Source organism: Fukomys damarensis, unplaced genomic scaffold, assembly GCF_012274545.1.
Source record: "Fukomys damarensis isolate Sample0158 unplaced genomic scaffold, DMR_v1.0_HiC HiC_scaffold_29, whole genome shotgun sequence".
Lineage (NCBI taxonomy): Eukaryota > Metazoa > Chordata > Mammalia > Rodentia > Bathyergidae > Fukomys > Fukomys damarensis.
In genome coordinates this window covers 4,113,170-4,137,320 of record NW_022900941.1, presented here as the reverse complement: position 1 = coordinate 4,137,320, position 24,151 = coordinate 4,113,170, and the positions used below count along the sequence as shown (strand labels likewise).

At 44.0% G+C, this 24,151-nt stretch overlaps 1 long non-coding RNA gene and 1 pseudogene across 1 annotated transcript; both read right to left on the bottom strand.

The window, feature by feature from the left end:
* Positions 1-1,546: 1,546 nt before the first annotated feature.
* Positions 1,547-2,937, bottom strand: LOC104871667 (annotated as a pseudogene).
* Positions 2,938-17,907: 14,970 nt separating this feature from the next.
* Positions 17,908-23,297, bottom strand: LOC104871660. The gene is made up of 3 exons (XR_782935.1): positions 23,226-23,297; positions 18,815-18,883; positions 17,908-18,223 (listed from the first exon to the last, which is right to left on the bottom strand). It is a non-coding gene; the product is annotated as an uncharacterized LOC104871660 (long non-coding RNA).
* Between the last annotated feature and the right edge of the window lie 854 nt (positions 23,298-24,151).

Here is a 24,151-nt window from a genome sequence, read left to right as displayed (position 1 = left end):
AAGAACAAGTAGTGACCAGAGAGGTGACAAGCATAAAGCCACTGGGATGTGTGTGTTGTCAGCGAAATAAACAGGAGCATTTGAACGGAGGTCTGAGGAAGCATACATTAGTGTTGTCATTCCGATAAATGAAAATGTTTACCAACTAACTCATAAGCACACTGGATATTTACAAGGATGATCTGTCTAAAGAAACGGGATGGGCTCTCAGGAGCACTGAAAAGATTCCTATGAAGGTAGCATGGCTAGCATTTTCCCAATAAGACTGGCAGACTGCAAGAAAGTCCTTTCCCTTGAAGACTGATGTCCTGTGTGCAATAAAGGAATGAGGCAACGGAGGAGAGGAGACTGGGCCATTTCTTCAGCTGGCAGTCACCACGGAAGACTGGCAGGAAGAGCCAGCGTGGACAGGCCTGTCGCCTGCGGTCTCCTCAAGGTTCTGATTGTACTACGCGAGGTACAAGTAACCATTCTTCAGATTTCTTCTTTCTTCAGTATGAAGACTTGGCTATTCCTTGGAATATGCTAGAAAAATACTCTTCTCCAGCTGACTACACGGCAAGGCAAGAGGTAGAATCAGTCAGCTGATCTAACCTTCTATGCACCAGAAGTGGCCAGTCCGGGTGTGAAGCTGCAGGAGGAAGACACTCGGGCTTTGGAAGGATTTGCACATATGGCCTCGATTTTTCTCAAGTATAAATGAAGAATTTGGTGACAAGAAATTGAGTTTAAAATGAAAACAAAAACATAATCCTAAAAACACATGCAAACCACCACTCTTCAAATGTATGACAATTAAAATTCCCCTGGTTAATATAAAAGAGTAGCAGGGCAAGGGAAGACTCCTATAGTTTTATTCACCATAACCTTAGTGTTTTTCAACAGGAACTTGTTTGTGGAACACTGGTTGGTGTTTGAATAGACTATTTGGTTTGTAAAACAGTGAGCAACATTTCTGAATTCATTAACATCTCATTCTAATATTGCTAAGGTCTCTTTTTAACAAGCGGTGGCAACACAATTTTTGGAAGTTCTATTTCATGGGTAGCTGTGGAGGCTCATAGAAACCTGAAATCCCCTTTCAAGGCCTGGTGCACGAGGATGTGATGCAGTTTGAGGAAATTTTCCTCATTCTCACAAGTTAATCTGAAGTTAAGCCTCGATTCTTGGTCATTTTACAGGTGAATGTTTTCCATCTGTGAATAAACAACAGATTTGAGGTGGGTGGGGCAGAACAATGTAGACGGGCTAAAGGCAGAATTGTAGTTTACACAGACATATTTGGCTTTGGACACGTGAAAGCGGTATCGTCCCATGGCACAGGACGGTTGACAAGCTCACCTCCGGAACATAATAACCAACTGCAGGTTAGAGTTTGAGAGGTTGTTTCATTGCTGTCACATCTCCGTAGGAACTGGATGCTGGCCAGCGACAGGCAAGCCCACCTGAAAGATAGTCTTAGTATTTTGGAGAAAAGCAACCAAAAACCTGCCCAAAATCAGCAGTTTGCGCTGCAAATCCTTTTGAACTGGAAGAGACGGGAAAATCAACACATGGACAAGGCAGCTTGAGTAGAGGCTGGTAATGACACATGAGGGTCTACGCAGAAGGGTCCTGTCTCTAGAACCCTGCATGAGTGATGAGTGTGAGGCCAAAGCGGCTGTTGCTGGGGACCAGAGAGCCCACCAGGCGGGTTCCCCAGGCTGGAGCGATGCTTCTCCTCGTCCCTTGGAGAAGGGAGCAGTGGAGAAGACGAGAGTATGTCAGAGACCACAAATTCCCTGGTGGCGGTGGATGGAGGGCGAGGGGAAACGGAGTCAGACGCCGCTTTGTGCTTCCGGCCCCAGCACCTGCCCATCACTCCGCAGTGGTAGCAGGCCCGAGGGGGCGGGCAACAGCACATATACAAGGGGTCAAGAAAGACAAGGCGATCAGAGCCATCCATCGGAGGCAAACTTCTCCTCGTTAGAGCAAGGGTCTGTGTAGTCTCCTTCGGGGTCGGACACACGCGATAGAGCATGCTGGGCTCACATCACGCAGCTCAGGGGGCAGATGCAGTTCTCACGGAGTCGGGAGCGACCGGACCGTGCCCCCTCGGATTCTCCTCGCGGTTGGACGCGTTTCCACAGTGCACGCAGTGAGAGCGCTCGTCATCCTCCTTTCTGCGCCCAGACTGCGTCTTGATCACTCTGCCCCGGGCCTTTGGGGCGCTCGCCCAGGCCTAAGTCTGAGGAGTCCGCGTCCTCCGAGGTGTCCAGGTATTTGCCCCTGATCGGCCAGCGCCTGCAGTTCTCGTCGCCGGCATCCAGATCTTCTCCCGGGGTTGATGCGCAGGATCTCCTCGTTGTCGTCTGGGAAGCTCACTTGTAGGTAGGGCCTCGGCATCCACGGGTCCAGGGTGTAAATCCTTCAGTGCTCACAGGATGTGGGAGAGGAGACCGTCCAAGTAGGCTGTTCCCTCTTCTGAGAGGAATTAGAAGAGCTGCCCATACCTGTTGTGAAAACATCAGTGTCACTAAGCTCAGCTTCGTTATGGGTAGCGGAAGATGATGCCCTTGAGCCTTCTGTAAGGTCTTCGATGGCTTTCCTCACTCACCTGTCAAAGGCTCGTGCATCAGCAAGGCTTTGGAAAGTAAGTCCGAACTTCCTAGGACCGACCTTCCAAAGATGAACTGTTGGATTGGCTTGGGTGTAGACGAAGTCCTTTCTTACACAACAAGCATTCCAGTACAACCAGTTTGTCTCTCTGCCATTCACCATGGATGAGAACGGCGCTACGTTCATTGCCTTCGGGGTGCATCACTTACAGGCCCCCACGAGACTGAGCCCACCTCCTTCCAGTGGGAACCATCCCCTGCCTGAGTCTTCTCTGGTCCTAGCCACCGCCTTGAAGTGCATAATGGAGCCATCGTCGTCCAGGTGTATCTCTTTGGTCATTGTTTTGTTCACCTAGACGCCTGATCGGGGCGGGCAGCTTTGCTCCCTTCACCTTCCTGTGCACTCACCCTGCTTCTTCACATATCCGAAGATCGCCTGATTTGGTGGGGGTGAGGAATGCTGAACAAGAGGCTGTGCCGCAGCAGAAGGCAAAGCAGGGCAACCCGAGCATGGGACGAGGTTTGAGGAAGGGGTGCACGGGCAATGCCAGGCAGAGAGTGAGCACCGTGCGTCTGGAGGGTGGGGTCTCCGGGCTCTGAGCGCAGAGGGCAAGACAGGGGCCGGGACCTCGGCAGGGCAGAGCAGCTAAATCCCACAACGACCCATAGTTTATTCAACCAGGAACCTTTGGATGGACATAGAGATGGTGCCTCACACATTGCTACTATTGTAATGCTACAATGAAAAGTTGTGTGAATTTTCTGCTGGCTTTCTGCATGCTTGGTCCTCAATGTTTCACTCCGTGGGGACGAGAAATCCACTTCTTGTAATAAAAGTGGAGAAAACTGTCTCAGAAGTAACTCTCTCCATCACTGAGTTTGGGAGAATCTGCACTGGATACATGTTTTTTCTTCCTACTGATGGTGAGGTGGAAATTCTAAAGCTGCTACAAAAGCCTTTCTGCACATTAACTGGGCTTTCCTTCAGTGCCTCCAACTCATCCCCTCACTTGAGACAGTGGAACTGTGCTGAACTTTACAGATGGCCAAAAATCACAGCAGACACAAAGACCCAAACAAGACTGCACAAACAATCTAGCCAGAAGGAATAGAAGTAAAATGACTCTTAATGATGATTATTGTCTGACTTACTATGTGGGATGGGTTACCTAAATATCAAGGCATTCTGCAGGACACCCCTCTGAGTCATTAATAACTCTCAGTGATGCAGAACCCACACTCGGGTGGTCTGGCTTGAAAGACATAGTGTATCTCATGTATAATGTCGAGGCAGGGTACACCTGAAGGTTTGCTTATAGATTTGGAGATTTTCAGAAAAGTTGAAATTGAGCTATTTCATTTATTAATATGATGTAATGAGAAAAGGAAACAAACAGTAGATTTAAGTATGCTCTCTAAATTTTCATTCAAAAAATTATTTCTCTAAATCACAAGTCAAATTGAATTTCATGTATTTTTTGATAGGAATATACAGCGGTATTTTTATCTTAAAACAAATATAAATTCTGCTTACTGGCACAGATAGATATAAACATTAATAACAATAATTAATAATAAATAATAATAACTGTCATCCAGCTATTATGTTACAGTAGCTTAAGTCTATAGCCAATGAGTAATGGATCTAGGACCCAAAATCTGGGAAATAGGCTTTAGAGTCATCTGCTAATCAGAATGGTTAACCTTCCCCCATTACAAAATTAGGTATAGAAGTAATACAAAGAATAAACTAGACAGAGATACAAAAAGAGACAAAGATATGCAAAACTATAAAGCTGCATACACATTGTATAGATTATTCCCTTTAAAAATACACTACTTATTTAGAGATACACTAATTTAAAACCCTAAATTTAAGGGCTCAGTGGTTTGGTGGCCTGCCTTGCAAGCGCAAGGACCCGAGTTCAATCCCCGGTACAAAACAAACAAACAAACAGAAAAACCCCTCTAAATTTAGCCTGAAAAAATAAAAACCTTCTTGCTCCCTTCTCAGCCAACATATCAGCACTGAAGCAAGTGGCAAGTTCAAGCTAATCTGTTTCCTTTTTTTGTTTTTTGTTTTTCCAAAGTCCCATTGGAAATTACTAGCCTGGGAAACATTCTTGTACTTTGACAGTGCCATGCCCGTGTAAGGCAGCCACAGGGACCAGAGGGAGTGCATCTCCATGACAACCACAAGGGGGGGAGTGCAGTGCTAAGTGTAACATGGGCACCATCAAGCCTCAGCAGCAGAAGTACACGATGCCTTAGAGAAGAACAAAGACGAGACACCAGCCATCCAAGATGGGTGACCTCATTCTATCTGCCCCTCAAGTCCTCAAGGCAATAATTCCTTTAAATTCTTTGTTTTCTGCCTTCTCTATGGTGACTGCCCTTGAGACTCAGCCCATTCAAAAATGTCCAGTGTTATATAAATGAGCCTCATTGTTTACACAATGCCTGGCCCCAGTGGTCTCTCCTCTCTGTTTCTTTCTAATACATTTGGTGCCAAAATCCCCGGATAGGATAGCCTCCCCTGGAGGGATTTCAAGCCATATTCTGACCCCTTTTGTCTTAAGGACGTTGCCCTGTGACAGTGGATCCTCCGACTGCACCCAAGACAGTGCTGCTCACTGTTAAGTAAAAGAGCTGAAAAACCAGGACCAGACCAGGCCTACAGCAAGCCATTGTTATGGGGAGGATCTGCCAGGCTGTCTTCTAACAAAGGAAAAGGCAGCATAGAACAGGGAGCTTCTTTTATAGGAGTGGGGTGGGGTTAACCTGAGCTGGGGTGGAGCTGAATGAGGCAGCATTAAGGAATTGGAGGAGCCTGTGACAGCACTAGGAGGGGCTTGTGACATCACAGGGTACTCAGAGGTAACAAGTATCAGGTTATTCTTTGGGAAAAGAGGCATGATAGGAGGAAGAAGGCTGTCCCTTGGTAGAAGAAGCCGTATTTAACAAGGAGGCTGCTATTCCATTTGGCAGAGAATTATGGGAAGGAGGCTACCATTTTATGCTGCAGCCATCTTGAGGCAAGGGAAATCTAACACTCAACACTTTAGATTGAGTGAGACTTTCACTTCCATTCCTCTTACCCAGCTCCCAGCTTCCCTCCTCTCCTTGAGGAGAACCATCCATAAGCCACTGAATGCCAGCTGACCTATGCCCGGGACTGGGGTCTCAGACATAGCAACCACAGTTCTGGGCACCTGTGCCTGGCATGCCCAGGCCTCAAGCTTGCTTGGTGTCCTCAGAGTCTGATGACACAGCATATAGGCAGCAACACTAGGGCCACGGCACACAGTTCCACCCTAGCCTGTGCTCATGCACTCAGAGTAACAATAGCCCATGTCAGGAACTGCTCTCAGCACCTGAGTGCACAGACTGCTATTGGGCAGTGAGCCTGAGCCTAGCCTGTGCAAGGAGAATGAAGGTTGTATGGTGCACCATACTTACCTCCCCACTGCCTGACTCCATAAATGAGTTAGTTGTCGATGCCCAGCCTGAGCCCCCAGGACAGCCTCCAATTTCAGGCCAAGGCTGTGGGGCTCCTACTGCCCAGGCTGTACCAACCACAGCCACCACTGCAGCTGCTCTTCCTTTTCCTCCTCCTCTCCTTCCCAATTAATACAAGAACCTTTCCCACAGGTTCTGAGCATGGGCATCTTGCTTTGGGGGACCTGGGATACTGTCCTTGTGCTCCCAACTTGCTGACCTTGTGGATCACTTGATCAACTGTACAGACTGAGGAAATCCGTATGGTGCCCTTGGAGCCCAATTATGCCTGCCTTGCACACCTGTGCCACATGCCCAGCCTCAGATCCCCACCCTCTCTTCTTCCCAGCCCTGCTCCTCAGCCTTCGAGGGGTTGGGCAGGCGCAAGAGAGGCACTGAACCATGCTGCATGCTCTGGGTGGCCCAATTGAGCAGCCACACCACATCCTGCAACTCTGCTGACCCTGCTCTGCCCCGGCCCCCCCCCCACACATGCACACACACACACACACAGAGCTCCTCCTGACCCTGCCACACACTCAGTTCAGACCATAGTTTGACCTTGATCTTTCTCTGCTCCTTGGTTCTCACTCTGTGAAATGTTAAGAGCAGAGGAAATAGTCCAAACCCATGATACTTTCTCTCTGTCATACCCCACATCACTGCATCCTGGTGCAGCACTCACCCTGACTCCCAGCAATACCAGCCTCCTGCCCAGTCCAACTCTGTTGCTCTCCCTCCCAGCTACGAAACATCACATCAAAGACCAGACAGAGTCCACTCACCACCCCTCTGAGCCAGGCTCAGGGTCACCTGGGAACCCAGACTTCACCCCTGCACCAATGTGACCTACATGACACCTGTCCCATTGCTTACTCCCTAGAGCACCACACACCCCTGGAGCCCTTATGTGTCCCCAGTGCCCAGTGTAACCCAAGACCCCACACACTCTGGATCTTGGTGCTGCTACACTAACAACCCCATGTGTACTGATCCCAGCACAGCTCTAAAACTGCTGCATGCCCAGGAATCGGTGTGGTTTCAGAATTCTGGCACTTGGCCAATGAGGCTATGCACCCTGGTAAGGACACTTCCCCAGAGGGTTCACCTCCTCCAACAGACAATCCCACTCCAGAGTGAGATCCAGCAGTGACATCCAGCCATGAACCAGATAACTGAACCAGTCATATAACCTTATCTGGGCTAATTTAACTATTTAATCCTGTGGGGATGACCATAGGCAGGCACCTGCAGCCCAACCATCCAGAAGACCCTGGGACTCTTCCTCAAAAAGATCCAAATGAAAACTATCAGATAGGATCCCCAGACATTGAAAAAGGACTACAGAAACTAGATACTGGCCCTGAAACCTCACAGCAAGAGCTAATCAACTTGGCCTTTAAGATTTTTAATAAAAAAGCTCAAAATTAGCACATTGTTTAAACTGTGGATGCTGGCTTCTAACCTAAGAAACCCCCAAAGTCAACCATCAGGTTGACCTTAAAAGAATCAAGGCTCCCCCTGACTCAAGGTGCCCCTCTAGGGTCTTGCTTTAACTGCTGCCAAAATGGTCACTAAATTAGGAAAGGCCTGAAGCCCAGGATTGTGTTCTTCTTGTGAGGGTCCTCACTGGAAGTCTGATTACTCACTCCCAGCAGCCTCCCCCTGCTACTGCACTGTGACCCTAGAGACTCTCAACCAGCATCTTCCTAGACGTTCTGGTCCAGGCTGTCAAAGAATGATGCCACCAAAAGGTCTCAGAGGGCTCTCAGACCATCTCAGGTGCCAAAATCCAGGTAACTCCTATGGTAGATGGTAAGTCCATCCCTTTTGTAATCGATACAAGGACCACTCATTCCACATTTCCTTCTTTATAAGGACTGGTCTTTCTGGCCCCAACTACTGTTGTGGGCATTAGTGGCAGAGCCTTCAGACCTTTAAACATCCCCCTAAACCTGGTGTTAATTGGGTTAACATCTCTTCCCACACTCATTCTTGGTCACCCTCACTTGCCCCATCACCCTATCAGTCTGAGACATCTTAACCAAGTTGTCAGCCACTCTGACCATCCCCATGACATAACCAGTGCATATAGCTGCCCTTCTTTTCACCTTCCTTACCTCCCTCTGTGACTCTTAATACCTCCCTTTACCTCAAGCACAGAGTCTGGGATAATTCCTTCCCCTCTCTGACTTCATCTCAGCAACCACTTACTATCCATAAGTATGGTACTAGCCATACCATCCCTACCCTGCCCAACAACAATATCCCATCCCTGACTCAGCCTCATGGGGACTGTGGACTATTACTTTTCATTTATTGTGGCACAGTCTCTTAATGCCTATCAGCTCCTCTTCAGATTCACACTTACAGGTACAAGTGACTGGTATAAGATCCCCACACTATCCAATAGATTGTGCCTTCCATTCACCCCAGATGCCAAACCCCTACACGCTTTTGTCCTCCATCCTCCATCTACCACTCATTACACTGTCTTGATCTAAATAATGCCTTTTTCACTACCCCCTGTGCCATTCTTCACAGCCTCTCTTTGCCTTCACCGGGACCAATCCTGACACCCATCAGTCCTGACAGGTGACCTGGACCATCTTGTCACAGAGTTTCCAAGAGAGCTCTCCACTGTTTCAGTCAGGTTCTTGCCCATGATTTGCTCTTCCTTCACCCCTCTTCCTCTCATCTCATACAATCTATAAATGACCTCCTCCTCGCAGCCCATCATACAAACCATCCCATAAAGACACCTCATTATTATAACATCTAGACTCCGGGGGAAAGCACATATCTCACTCTAAGGCCCAAATCTCTTCCCTGTCCATCAACTATCTGGACATCATTCTCCACAGACCTATGAAGCCCTACCTCCAGGCCACATCTGCTTGATCTTCCAGATCCCAATCCCCAAGGATCAATATTTTGCTCTTTACAACATAGCCACACCCTATTCCTTTTCTGAACAGCAACAATATCAAGGCCTCCTCACCAAAAAGAGATGGTTCCTAAGCCAGAAAAACTTCCTTCTTTCCACTTCACAGGTCCATGCTATTCTTTCATGACAATTTTCACACAGACTACAGACCCCTAATTCAAGTGCTTGAGCCTCTTATCTGTTTCCTCCTAGAAAACCCTCCTTAAAACCATCACTCAATTCTCTGCCACAAAACCACACCTTAGGGCTTCCTGAAGCCCCCTCCCTTTCCTACCCATCAAGTACAAGGCTTTTCTCCAACTTAAGACTGACAAATTAACTTTACCCATGTGCCACATATCCAAAAGTTATTGCCTGCTCTGGATTCATATCTTTATTGAATGAGCAGAGGGCTTTCACACAGGCTCAGAAAAGGTTTTGGCCATTGTAAACTCCTTCCTCGCCAATATTATCCCCTGCTTTTGCCTTCCTACTTCCATTCAATCAGACAATGGTCCAGATTTCATTAGTCCAATTAAACCTCCATACCTCCTACTGGCCTCAGTCATCCAAAAGAGAGAGTCTCAAAAGTCTTCTCAAGGTCCATCTCACTTAACTCATACTCCAGCTCCATAATAACTCTGTTCCCCTTCCCCTGATTGCTCTCTTCCACATCTGTGCCTCTCCCCAGGAATCTATGCAATACAATCCATTTCAGTTTGTATAAGCTTCACCTTTCTGGGCTAATCCCATTGGAGCTTATCTCCCTGTCCCACAACAAGACCAAAAAGAGCTACAATGAACTGCTATCCTTCACCTGCCTTCTACTAACATGTAGGAGAGACAGCCTGGCTAAGAAATGGGTTTTAATTTATGATTTAAAGCTCAAGTCTGTACATCCTATGTGGACAAGACCCTTCCTAGTTATCTACAGTACTCTGACAGCTCTTTGTCCACAAGCCCCTCCCCAGTGGTTACATTGTTCTCAGGTAAAGCCGTGTCTTGCAAATAATTTGGTGGAAACTTCTTGGAAACCACAAGTAATGGCCCCACCTCCCTCAGATTCTCCCAAATCCCAGAAAGTTCCTGAGGTTCCCATGTTTGATACAAAGAAGCTAAAACTTCCTGCATTTCTAGTATGCATTTTCCTGTGGGCTTTACTCTTCATTCTGCTGGGATTCCAACACAATTGTCTTTTGCCTCAAAAATGGAATAATTTCTCATGCTCACACTATCCCTTCTCCTAAGTAGTTCCCTCCCTCCTCTCTGCACTAATTTGCTCAGCTAGCTCTCCTGTTCTTTTTACTGCACCCTACAGTTGTGCCCCTACTGCTTCTCCCAATGGCCCCTAATTATCCCTGTAGTTAACTCACTTTCTACTAAACCAGTCTAATCCTTCCTTAGCCAGAAATTGCTAGTTCTGTATCTTCATGTCTGCAGACACCTATGTGGCTACTCTGGTTCCTCCCCAGGTCTGGGCCCTTACTTACCTTATACATAACCCCAATATGTAACTCCTCAATGAAAATTCATTGCCCAATTTCTCCATCACGGAAAAGACATACTTCAGGTGGGATGTGTAGCCTGACTCCTCCAATCCTATGTTGTTAACACCTCTGCATATGAAAGTCTAACAAATCCCATACATAGCCCCATAAACACTGATACTACTCTGGCCTTCCAAGCCCCATTTGCATCCAGTGTAATCTGTCCTCTGGTATATCACTAGGACATCGACTCCCCCATCACTATAACTATATGCTACTGTTACTGGCCTAAGGCAACCATACCACATACCAGGTTACTCAGGATGCCCCATTCACTCAGCCAGTCCATTTTTCCAGCCCTCCCACAGTTATGAAAACATCACTGTTCAATAGACAGAGTTCAGAAATGACTGCCATCTTCCATGCAGACCATACTCCCACAGGCCCCTTATCATCAACCTCCCACTCTGACTGCCTCCGCTTGCCTACCTTTAACTGCTAGTCACAGTGGCTCCTAATAGGCACCATGAAATTCTTCCTAAAGTAGGAAAACAAGACAGTAGGTGCCAGTCAAATACCCTGCCAAGGACCCCTACAGCCCCTGACTGGCACTGCCCTGGCAGGCACCCTGGGTGTCTGAGAAAAAGAAAACCAAAATGTGCACACTTCTTTAACATCCACAACCAATTATGCTGGCCCAGCCAAGGTATCTTTTTGCTTTGTGGACCTTCGCCTACTCGTACGTCCCCACTAACTGAACCAGAATATAAATACTGACATATCTCAATCCAAAAATAGACATTCATTGTCCTGGGCAAGCAGAGCCTGCCTATTGCTGTTAGAGCCCTGGTCTGGCAGCATGAAACCCCACATTTAATACTCCTATTTGATAGTTAATGTCACTACTGCTGCAGGGAAAAGCATAGCAGGCCTATCTACCTCTTTGACTTGCTTACTATTGTTCCCTCTCCTATGATCTTTCTATAGCCTTAAAGAAAATATTGACTCCATTCTTACATTACAGAACCTAATAAACTCCCTGGATCCAATAACCCTCCAATATCATAGAGGTTTAGATCTTCTCACAGCTGAAAAGGGTAGGTAAGGAGTCTTTCTAGCAGAAGAATTCTGCTTTGACACCAACCAATCAGCCATAGTGTGAGATGCAGCTAAGGAATGGTAGAAAAGGCCTCAGAAATGAGGCAGGACCTATCTGAGTCTTGAATCTATATTTGGGGCTGGACCTCATGGCTTCTTCCATTAACTGGACCTCTTGTATTATTCTCCTCTGTATCTTTGGGCTATACCTCCTCAGACTTCTCTCACAACTTTTACAGGACCAGATACTGAATCTGACTCTTTGATATACCCTCACTGCCCAAAACCTTTCTCTCAACTTGACTGCCCATACTACCCCACTTTCATTAAGCAGCTATGAGAAATGGTGCCAATTTCCCTTGCTCTCCCCCTTTTCTTTACAACAACAAAAAGACAGGAACATGATGTCTGGTGAGCAAGGAAAACACCTGCTGTCTCTATGGAAATTGGTTAGGCAGGACTGCAGGACCGATTGAAGCCTGGTCACCATCAGCAAGATCTATTTTAATATAGTTCACATTCTATTTCATGAAAGGTTATGTTTTTATGAGAATTAAAGGAATGCAGTTTTTCAACTGTATCTCTGCTAGTACTTCTGTCCAGAAGCCTGTTAATATTTTTGTCTTCAGTGAAATTTTTTCCCCAAGTAGGGCAGGATTATAATTTTTGCTAATATTGAGTTATGCAGTGTATTCTGGATTATCAAAAATGCTCTTGTTCCTTTGAGAGTTTGAGTTCATGAACATTTGTGATTCATGAAAAAGCATCACACACATTGTACTACCTTAGTCACAGAAAATGGCATGTTGTGGATGTCCAGGCAGGACCTGCAAGGATATAGCCTATGACTGCAAGTGACTGTTTTTTGCTTTTTGTGTTTTTTTCCCACATATTACCTTTTAAAAATAAAAAATGTTTTAAAATTCAAAAAAAAAATGTTTTTTTATTTTCACTTCTTCTATGAGTTTAATCAGCAAACTCTTTTGTCATAGGGATATTTTTGCATTTATAAATGTATAAATTAATATATGTCATTATAAAATGTATAGGAATAATATAAAACAGACATCAAAAATAACTCTGGACAAATCAAATATGAAAGTTTAACAAGTTGATAGAATTAAGACTATAACATAAATTAACACTGAAACATTACTTAGCTGTCACCAGCAAAATTTATTTGCCCAGAAACTTTGAGGTTTATTTACTATATAGTGGACCTTATTGTTTTGACTAAGTTGACACTTGAGCAACTTGGGTTATGACTGGGATTTGAGTTTTAACTTATGACCAAAGTGTTGAGTTACAACCTGAAAGATAGTCTCAGATACAGATTTAACCCTTAAAGAGTTCTGGAAGGAACATTACAACATCCTTTCCTATGTGGGTTTAATTGAGAAATCCCGAGCCAATGTCTCTCTAAGGACACTGAGATCTGCCTGTGTACAGGACTCTGAAGGCTGCGTAGAGAAGCCTGAACTTACAACCGACCAACTTGAGCTACAACTAACCCCCATCAACGAATTGAATTTGTAAGTCAAGGGTCCACTCTCTACAGCTGGAATTCAGAAACTAATTCTTAAAAAAGTCTCTCGTAGATTTATTGCTTCATATGTACACAATTGTATTTGAAAATTGTATATTAAAATTCCAACAGGAGCCTTTCTTCTTTCTCCTTGTAACCTTCTTTGTTGGTACAGTTAATCTAGTGGAGGAAATATTTATTGTTCAGCTGAAACTCACAGGAAGAAATGTATTTTTGTTTGAATAATTGTGGCAAGATTCCCAACACTATGCAGTTAAAGCAAATTTCCTAGCATATTCCTGGTGAGCTACAGCTTTTGGATAGTCCACATGTGCACAAATGTTTTCAGGGAGGCCCACATCACAGTATTCTCTGCCATCTGCAGACCATCAAACAGGAATATCTCAATATTAAGGCACTTTCATAGAGTTCAAAGCAATTTTCCCTTAGAGACACTGGAAATAAGATTACAAATAAAAATCCTATAATATTTTTATAATACCTAAACTTTGTCTTCTCTCCCTCTCTCCCACTCCATAGACAAATGTATATAGAGTTACACATATATCTATAGACATAGATTTATAGATATGGATACCTCTACTGATTGTGAGTCTCTTCCTGGAGATGGAGTATTTTGGAGGAGAAAATAAATGAATATTTCAAGAATTTTCTTTCCTCTTATTTAGTGCCACTTACAACCAGTGTGGGCTTCTGTTATCCATACCCCTAACCAGCAACCTCTAAAAAGCCCCAGGACTTCATGAGGCTTTGGGGGGACATCTTGATACAAGCCATAACATACAACTTCTGAGTGATAAACTAAAATGGTTTTAACTCTGCTGTAGAGTTTGAATCACGAATCTCCCCCAAAGGCCCATGCATTCCAGGCTTGGTCTCCGGCCTGTGGTGCTATTAGGAGGTGGCAAACGTCTAAGAGGAGAAGCCCAGTGGGAAGTTTAGCTCATTGTTCTGTGCCCTCGAAGAGGGGATTGAGATGCCAATCCTTCCCTTTTTCTTTCTTGGCTTCTGGCCTGCAATAAAATTAACAGACTTCCCATGACAAGTGTTTTTGCATTGAGGTATGGTGCCAGGCTGTCAAAAAAGTTACAGTACAAACAAATATGGAATGAAAGTCAGAAACCATGTTGCAAGGGAAGCCTTTCCTCCTTCTAAGTCGATTGGCTCAGTATTTTGCCACAGTGACAGAAAGCTGCCTGACATTCCAACATTTGGATATCCTGCTGTATCTATAATCTATATTATACATAATGACATGCCTAATATATTTATGCCTACATTTTTATCCATATATTCTAATTTAGGATAAAGATTAAAACCAAGCTTTATCAGTCAAAGGTCTATTATCTAGGATATATAAAGAATTTTTAAAAATCAGACTTCCCAAATTTAAAAGCCCAGTCCGAAAATGGACATATGAAATGAACATTTCACGGGCAAAGAAGAAGAAAAAAACCTATGAAAAACTAACTATTCAACATCACTGGTCATTTGAGATATGCCAATGAAAATAATGTTGAGATTCCAACTCCATTCCAGAAAACTGGCTCTTATCAACATATCAACCAACAAAAGATGCTGATAGGATGGTGGCAAAAAGGAACCCTTCTCCACTAGTAGCGGGAGTGCAGACTGGTGAAACCACTGTGGAAATCAATACGGAGATACCTCAAAAAACTAGGCTTAGAGGTCCCATTCGACCCAGCTATCCCTCTGATGGGTGTGTTCCCAAAAGAATTAAAAGAATCATATTGCAGTGATATATGTGCACCCATGTTCATAACCACACAGTTTTTAATAGCTAAAGTTTGGAAATAGCCCAAATGCCCATCAACTGGAGACTGGATGGAGAAGATGCGTGTTTTTTAAAAAATGAAATGGAGTACTACCCAGCCAGAGAGAATGAGAAATTAGAGAAATTTATAGGTAAATTCATGCACATTGAGGCCATCATCCTAGGTAAAATAAATAGGACACGTGTGGGTAAATAATGAATAGTTTCTCTGATGTGAGAAGCTGAGAGTGTAAATAAGGATCAAAATGTATACGAGATAATGTGAAATAAGAAAAGATCCAAAGGGGAAGGGGAAGGGGAAGGCGTCGGGGAAAGGAAAGAAGGGAAAGGAATAAATATGAGAAAAAGAAAAAAACAGAGCAAAGTCTTTTTAAATGAGGCAGGGTGGTGGGGTTAAAGGGAGGGCAGGAGAATGGGGAAAAGTAAGAACCAAGGTACACTATGGAAAGTTATAAATTCCCACTGTGAATGTCATCATATTGTATACCTAAAATGTACCAATAAACTTAATGAACAAAAAAAAGATTAAAACCAAGCTTATTGGACAAAATTTCTAAACACATGTTCAGATCACTTTTCAGAAGATGCATTTCAACTTTTGCCACTGAGTGACTGATGTGTGCACTTCACATTCAATGCTACCCTCAAGGACTAAAGTGATTTAAACACTCTAAGGAAAGAAAATTTAATTGTGGATGTTCAAAAAGATATTAAATTGTAGAAGAGATCTTACCCAGAAAAGTTTTAGAAGAACACGTAAAGAAAATGAAAAATGTCCCATTTGTGAAATCTATTATACATAATCAGTGAATTAGGAGCAATGTCTAATGCAGTCTTTCTAACAACTCCTGCAAAGCCTTTTCCCTAACTTTGCATCTTGGGAAACTGTCTCGGAGAGGTCATTTAGGTTGCTGTTGATCACATAACTTGAGTGGCACTGAGCATAACACTAACACATATCACACAAAAAGGATAAGTAAGCTAGCTGTGCGCTACTTCTTAAACCATACCCTGTAAAAAGGCAATAATTCGGATGATCAGATGCCCATGAAGTATTCCCTTCACTGTGGACCTTCATTCTATGTTTAATTTAAATGTGGAACAACAAGTACCATTTCACCATATTCATTATTCATGCAAAATCGCTGGAGTCACATACAAGTGAAAGCACACTACTGAGAATTTCTATGGAGCCATTTTTCACCATTGGATCTTTAGATCTGCGGTGGTTTAATAAACAGCAGATTACCATCTCATGGCACACTGAAGCAAACATGCACAAGGAAAGGAAAGAAGTTAACGTTTAACTAATGACGATCCCTAAATATTATTTATGTGAGCTCAATAAATGCTACTGTTTGCAAGCAATCAATCCATAACTTTGAAATAATGGCAAATGATATCATTGTAATGAAACAATAAATTTGGTTGAGAGAGAACATTCACATATGGTAGTAGATGGAACTATCTGCTCTTGAAAATGAGTAACTGAGCACCACCTGTCAAAGCAGCCACTTCTGTGAAAGGCAGTCACTTTGTTCCACTGGTTTCAAACTTTGGGTCACTTGGAGATTAAACAAATTTGTGTTATATTGTAGTTATTCTCCACAGCAAAGGCGCAATGGCTAAATGAACTCAATCACAAGTTGGAGGCAGTTTCTCAGGAGATATGGTGCATAGCAATTAATAGTTATTGAAAATTACTGTAGAAAACATTTCTGGGATCTATCAGAGAGACAAAGACTTTCTCTCTTCTCCCTGGTCCTGTGGTCCACCATGCACATAGACATCACAGTCTTTTATTATACATAAAACAGCTTTAAGCTGGGCATGGTTGTGCACATCTGTAACCCTGCCGCTCAGGATTGCTGTAAGTTGGAAGTCTGCCTGTGCTATGTAGTGAGAAGGATCTAAAACTAAATGAATGAATGAATGAATGAATGAATGAAAATTTTAAAACACAGCTTCATTGGATACAATTCACACATCATATAATTCACTCATTAAAGGTACACAATTTCATGTATTCATACAATCGTACAAACAGCAGTACAAAACAGCTAAACTATTTTCATTATCCATAAGGAAATCTTTTAGATTCTCATTGCTATTCACTGCCAATTTCTTCTGCCCCCAATTTCTTCAGCCATGGTTGTTCCTATCCTGTCTCTTTGGGAAGCCCCAGGGCTCAATGACAGTCAACATTTTCTGTGCAAAATGAACTCTCAGACCCCTAATGAAGAGTGTGACAGCCCATGCCACACTTCACTATTAAATTCCTTCTTTTATTATTTTTGTTAATTTTCCTAGCTGAATCATTTTTTCTTTTACAAAGTATTCTAAGGAATACAACCATCTTTACTATACAACATTAGTCTAGTAGCTTCGTTTAACAGGGAGAAAATGTAGTTTTTCTATTTAGAAGTGACATTTTAGAATATGAAAAGGGACGTGAGCCAGTTCTCTTTAATAACGAGGCTGCCATATGATATATTAATGTCAAGCTCGACAATGCAAGGATAATGAGAAGTATGGTGAGAGGACCCTGGAGGCAGCAGCACAGCGTAACCTCAACTTGCCAGGCCCACCCACCCTCTCCGGGGTCGCTCTGAGGAGGGAGATTAGGGTGAGGCGAGTGACTGCCAAGTGGTGGTAACCAGTCTCGGATGAAGCCAAGATAAGGACACAGGTGCAGAAGAGTCTCCAAGCCCTGCACTGATTCCAATCAGAGAATGCTCTCTCCAATTCTTCTGCTCAAGATCAAGCAGGTATTTGATAGAATGGCCTAGACCTGAAGTCAGAAAGAGGGAAATAAAAATGATGGCCATTGGTGCTGTGACCTCCGCCTTCCTTCTTTCTCAAGGGCCCCCTCTGCGCTGTACAGAACATATTTCTTCTCCTACTGTAATTGACCCACACTCACTCTATAGAGTATGTATCGCTTCCCTTCTTTTCTTGCCTTTAATACCTTTAATAAATATAAAACCCCTCTGTCTCACTTCGCATTCCATTCTTTGTTCAAGACAACAGGAGCCTGAGCAGGGTCCCTGGAGAGAGCACAGCACCCCAGATCCTGCTCGAACCTTGACATACGGAGCCCCAGTATCCGTCTGAACTGAGTAAAGCTCGTGTGTATACTTGAGCACGGTTAGCCCAAGATCAAATCCAGTCTTTTCATCTCATCTCCTTCGTAAGGATCTATCTTTCCACAATGTGTACATCTCATCGAGACAGGAATCCCATGGGGTAGGAGCAACAGGGCTTCTTTCCAAAGACCTGTAGAAGAATGTTATCAATCTGATAGCTCCGGATTAATTTTAACTACTGTCTATCGTTGTGTGACTCTACATTATTTTCCTTTTCCATTTTTAATCATAGGGACACCCTGAAAATGAGAAGCGTGCCCCATCCATGACCACTGGGCCCTGGTGATACACTGTTATGTGTGGTCAAAAGGAGTAGAGTTACAATGCCAGGCCAGTGAGAAAGTATTTACCTAGGACTTCAAACAGCTCCAGATATGGAAAGATCTAAGTCTGATGAGAGAGAGAGAGAGAGAGAGAGAGAGATAGAGAGAGAGAGAGAGAGAGAGAGAGAGAGAGAATGTGTGTGTGTCTTCTGGGATCTATAATTACCTTGAGGAGGACTGTTGGAGATAAATCTCTCAAGACAGGCTTTCTGCTTTCATCAATAAGTGTTCCTCACTGTCACAACCCATGCTAGTGTGCTCCCCATGCTGGCTCTCTCTTTCTCCCTCTCTCTCTCTCTCTCTCTCTCTCTCTCTCTCTCTCTCTCTCTCTCACACACACACACACACACACACACACACACACACACACGAAGTTCTGCTTCTGTCCTGCTTTTTACCAGTGCTCTACTTCATCCATCCAGGCCACCTTGTTCTGTGTTCCTGCTCCTAAATGGATAACCTGGTACCTAAGGAAAAAGCAGATTATTAGATGTGGCTGAGCACTGACTTCTAAGTGAGGGTCCTAGGGCAAGCAGGGGATGCAGCAAGAAAGGATTTCAGCGGGAGAGAGACAGCTGGTAAGAGCTAATTGCTGAGAGCACATATGTGGTTCTGCACACAGAATGCCTGGGATAAAACTCCTAGACATTTGCTTGTAATCCACATAACTGTAATATCTAGAGATAGGACAAAGCAATCTACCCCAGGATAATGGGGCACCACAGAGAGAGACAAGCAAGGCAGTCCAACCCCAGACTCAAAATTTTAAAAGATCACACTGAGGTAAAACTACAAGGACAGTTAAAACAAGAATCGGGAAGAAATGGCACTTGGAATAATATGTGTAGCAATCAGTTGGTGTGTGTACTTAAAATGCATACTTCTTTCTTTCTCTCCAGAGTCTGTGTGTGGTTAGGTCGACTCAACAGAAGTATCTCTAATGTAAAATACACAAGTACCTGGAATGTAAAAGGCAAAAGTAGAATAAAAAGTTGCTTTTGTGTTGCGATGGCGATTTGTGCAGAGACTGCAATGAGAATGGTGATTTAAGCTGTAAGGTCACATCCAGAAGAAAGGTCATCTGGGGCTGGGCATTGAGCTCAGTGGTTCTGCTGCCTGCCTCACAAGCACAAGGACCCAAGTTCGACCCCCCTTCCCAGTATCCCCCCAAAACAGAAAGAAAGAAAGGTCATCTGGCGAAGGTCCCTAATCTCAGCCCCACATCTGGAAATTAGCTGAGTGTCTTCGGAGAATATTCCATCCTAGCAGCTCAGCTAGCATCTTTGGGTGTGGGAATTAAGCAATGAGATTTGCATGAAGTTCTTGAGGAAATTTGAATATGCAGATAGACCTATTTGAGGACTGCTGGCCAAGTTACCAAATTTTTTCACATTCATTTACAGCTTTTCTGAGCAATGCTAATTCCTGGGCCAAACTCCAAATATGCAGAGCCAAATAACCTGGCAACGTACTGGTGGTAGTGGACGATCTGTTGCTAAGCACCCCAGCTGGATTGACTGCACTTTAAACCTTAAATCATTGCCTGAATGGGATGGGCTACGATGTTCTATTTTACCTGGTGATACAAGGACAGGTAGAACATTAGAATCACTCCACTCCACATACTCAAGCCTGGAAGGCACTCCAGGGCCATTGCTCCGTCGTCTCTCTCCACCCACTTGAGCTTGGGTAGAACCCTAGGAGCATTTAATATAACCCGCAGACCAAAGCACATGCGTCCCTTTTTTTCTCCTCTCATTCTTCAGCCAGAAAGTTTGAGTTGTCTGGGTGGCACACAGTGTTCTTTGTTCCTTTACTATCATTCTGCCACCATTACTCTGCTCTGTGATCTCGAAGAAATGTAGGTGCTTTTCCCTCACTATTGGGTGCACACTTTGCAGTTCTCTGCATCCCATACATAAGAGCTCAGAGTCTATCTTTTGGATCCATCACATGGTAACACTATCTCATGGGAAAGGTTTCGACCTTGGTCAGTTCCGAATGAGGGATCTGCAGTTCCTGCTGGAGCCTGACACTTAGAACCATTAAATAATTTCAGATTGTCCAATGATCTTATGATGTACTGAAAACTATTTATTTGTTTGTTTGTTTGTTTATTTATTTAGCAACCCTGGGGATTGAGCCCAGGGCCTTCCCAATGGCTACAACTACAGCTCATTTATCATTATCATCATCATCAAGATAGAGTATGATCCTAAATTGCTGAATTGTCGAGTGTGGGCTAAAACTTGCAATCTTCCTGCTTTAGGCTCCCAGATTCTGAGGATGACAGGCATGAGCTACCATGCCCAGCTTCTTACTTAATACATTTTAAATTTAGAAGCACACAAATATACATACAGGTTCTAAAATCAAGGCAGCTAAAAGCCAAAGATATACAGTTCATTTTTGTGAATGATTAATTTGCTTTTTCTTTCGTCAGTGGAATGGGGGAAGAAGACAGTACTCTACAAGTAGTTACTCAGTACTCACTATCTCCTAGGTGTGGAGGCTCTGTCCTCCAGTGGACACGTGCCCATCCAATGGCCGTGAAGGGAGCATGTCTGAAATGCAGTACTGTCCATGAGTCAGGCTCTTATTTGCATGTTCATGCTATGCCTGCTCTGTTTATCTTCTTCGGTTTGAAGTACAAACACTTAGTAGCCCCTCAGGCACAAATCTGGGGCTTGGGTGAAGGATAACCCTTTTGCAATCATTCTTACTTTCATCTTTTTCATGCTCGTGATGACGCATGAGCCCTGCCATTTCTTTGCAACAGCATTTGGACAAATGATTAGCCACCCCCTTATCTGTCAAGCTGTGAGCCAAGATAATCAGAGCGGTAATTAAAGTCTGCCCCTTTTATTGTTTCCTTTTCAACCCAAAAAGTGGTATGTTCTTCAGTCAAATTTAATGGTTCTCAATAGTCCTATTAGTGATATCACACAAAATCAGTGATTTATGCAGTGGTATGGAAGGGCTCCCACACAGTGTGGCATGGTAATCATGATATATGCAAGATTGTTTTGGGACTGTGAATATATATCTATATCATGATATAGATATATATTGTTCAGTACTAAATCTGATAAACTCTGTCTTTTATGTTTTATTTAATGATGCTTTTGAGAGTTTGATGATCCTTTCGGTCATATTTTGCAGGAAAATCAGGGCAACATAAAAGGAAAAAAAAAAAGGTTGGTATATAAAACAAATGTTTTTAAATAGCTTGATATATAACTCTGGTTGAAATTTAACCACTTTAGAAAGCTTAGAGTTTATGATGTGATTTTTTAAAAATTTCTGCTCATTTCTTGCCAGCATATTTAATGCCTATGAAGGAAAAATACTTTTTAAATTGAATCATAGAATTTATGAATTCATATTATAAAGCCCTATTCATAACTACAGTGGATAGAAAAAAAACAGAGCAAGACTCAGATATCCCAACTTCACATAAGTGTGGATACTCTGCAAAGCTGAGGGCAAAGCGTTCCTCTGAAAGGATTATGGAGGCAGGAGAGAGAAGCTGTGGTGGTGGCTCTAGGTAGAAGATGTCCGTAGAGTCATGCAGGTAACAGTTTCTGTACTGCCAGGGTTCTTCCATCAGAGGTCTGCCACAGAGCCCACAGTGATCAAACCCAAGGACCTGCGGACCTGCAGATGTGAGAGAAGCTGGTTCTGGGCTTGGAGTGGAGGCAGCCCGGGCTCTGCCTCTTTTCCTCCATCCCCACAGGAACCTCACCTTCCTTCGTCTCTTTTGACTCTCCAGTATGCCCTCTCTCTCCTTTTGTCTCGTGTGGCATAGTGACACTTCCTTCACCTTTGTGTGCACAGACGTTACTTCAGCAGCCACGTGGGCTCATCCGCCTGCTCCTCTCCGCTTTCTCACGGCCAAGGTGCTTCTCACAAAGGCATCTCACTCGCGTGTTCTGCTCGTGCTGCTTCTTTCCTGTCCCCCTCGCGACCTCTACATGGTGAGTGCTGCATCCCACTGGGAAAGTCACCTCCTCTAATGCTTCCTGAACCCATTGTCCTCAATGCCTTCGAGCACTTTCTGAGTGACTCCAGTGCAGCACTGTGCTGTTCATTCCAAGATGAACAAAGAGCCCCGACTTCAAAAGGCTCAAATGGAAGAAGAGACTGAAGCTTAGACCCAGGGCTGGCATGGTACGTTCACGGAAGACCAAGGAGGACAGAGCCCCGGGAAAAGCTCTCTGAAGAAGGTGGTCATATGATGTCATCTGCCTTCCCCGTCAGGTTCTCTCCGTGGACACTTTAGAAGTAAAACTGACCACAGTGCAGGCACCGTGTCAGGTGCTATTGCCTACACTCTGCGCCCCGTGCCGTGCTGTCTGAGTTCAGCATCCCCTCTCTGCTTCTCACACATCCCTCCTCATCCCTACCCCTTTCTCAGGAATGCTGCAGCAGTTGTGGAGGCAGTCCAGGTAGGAGAAGCCATGAGTTTGCCGATGAGGAGAAGCCTCTTGCTCTGAGCTTAGGGTATGTGAAGATATGTGGCTTTCATATTTCTAGATTGCTGAGCTCTCCCACATTCTCCTTCCTCTTCCCTGGGTACTTGTATACCTCAACTATTGCAAGCCGAAAGATTTCCCAGACAAGTACAACTCCATCGGAAGTCTACATTTTCCATAGTCTCTGTTTTGTGTATGAACCAAGTTTCTTCCAACTGGACTCTCAGCTAAGGCGTTACATCTGCTGATAAGCAACCTTTTGCTAATCTTCCTTTTCTCCCAACACCATAACCTACCAGCCCCACCTCCACTGGGAAGGTCTTTTTTTGTTTACCTTTCTGTGTCCCCAGCCAAGCTCTGAAAAGCTTCTCAGAGTGATTTTCATCCATGGCTTCAGCACTGGCTGCCTCCCTCCATCATTTGTGACAGACCTTCCGCCTTCTTCTTGTACAGCTTTGCCACCCACTGTGACATTTAGCATGTGACCACATAAGAGGACTGTGTTACTCAGTTTCCCATTGCTAGAACATAGTACCAGACACTCACAACGTAAAATATGAGAGATTAATTTGGCTCACAGTTAGGGAATTTAGTCTGTGCTTGGCTGTATTCCAGGCAGAACTATTATGATGGAGAGAATCTGCTCATTTCGTGGTAGCCAGGAAGTAGAGAGAGAATGCAGGAGCTGGGGAAGGAGAAATACCCTGAAAGTCATATCCCCAGGGACTCACTTGTCCAAAAGAGGCCTCAACTCCTAAGAGCACAATTAACTATGAACTCACCAATGGATCAACCCACTGATGTGTGTGACACCTCCATGATCCATTCATCTTCCAAAAGTCCCACCTCTGAATGCATGAGACTTTTCCAAGTTGCTCCAGATCTAAACCACAAGCTTCCACGCACCAGCAGTGTGTGGTGTATGTGCCAGGATGAGTCACTGAACAAATGTAAGGAAAACTCTCCCATGGAGGGAAACAATGCTCCCAACAAAATAAAACAAAAGAATTCAGAGAACAAATGGATGTTAAGGCACACTGTAAACATGGACAGCAACAGAAGCAATGCTATGCTGCTTAGTAACTAAAACAAGCCAGGACTTCAGGTGGAAATAAAGCAAAACCTAACAAAACATTAGAAACCTCCCCAAATCTTCTCCATTTCATGCGCAAAATAATGACAACCGTCTGACATCAACAGATTTGCACAGATATGCACATCACATCTGGCAAATATCTCCCTAAAATAAAACTAAATGAT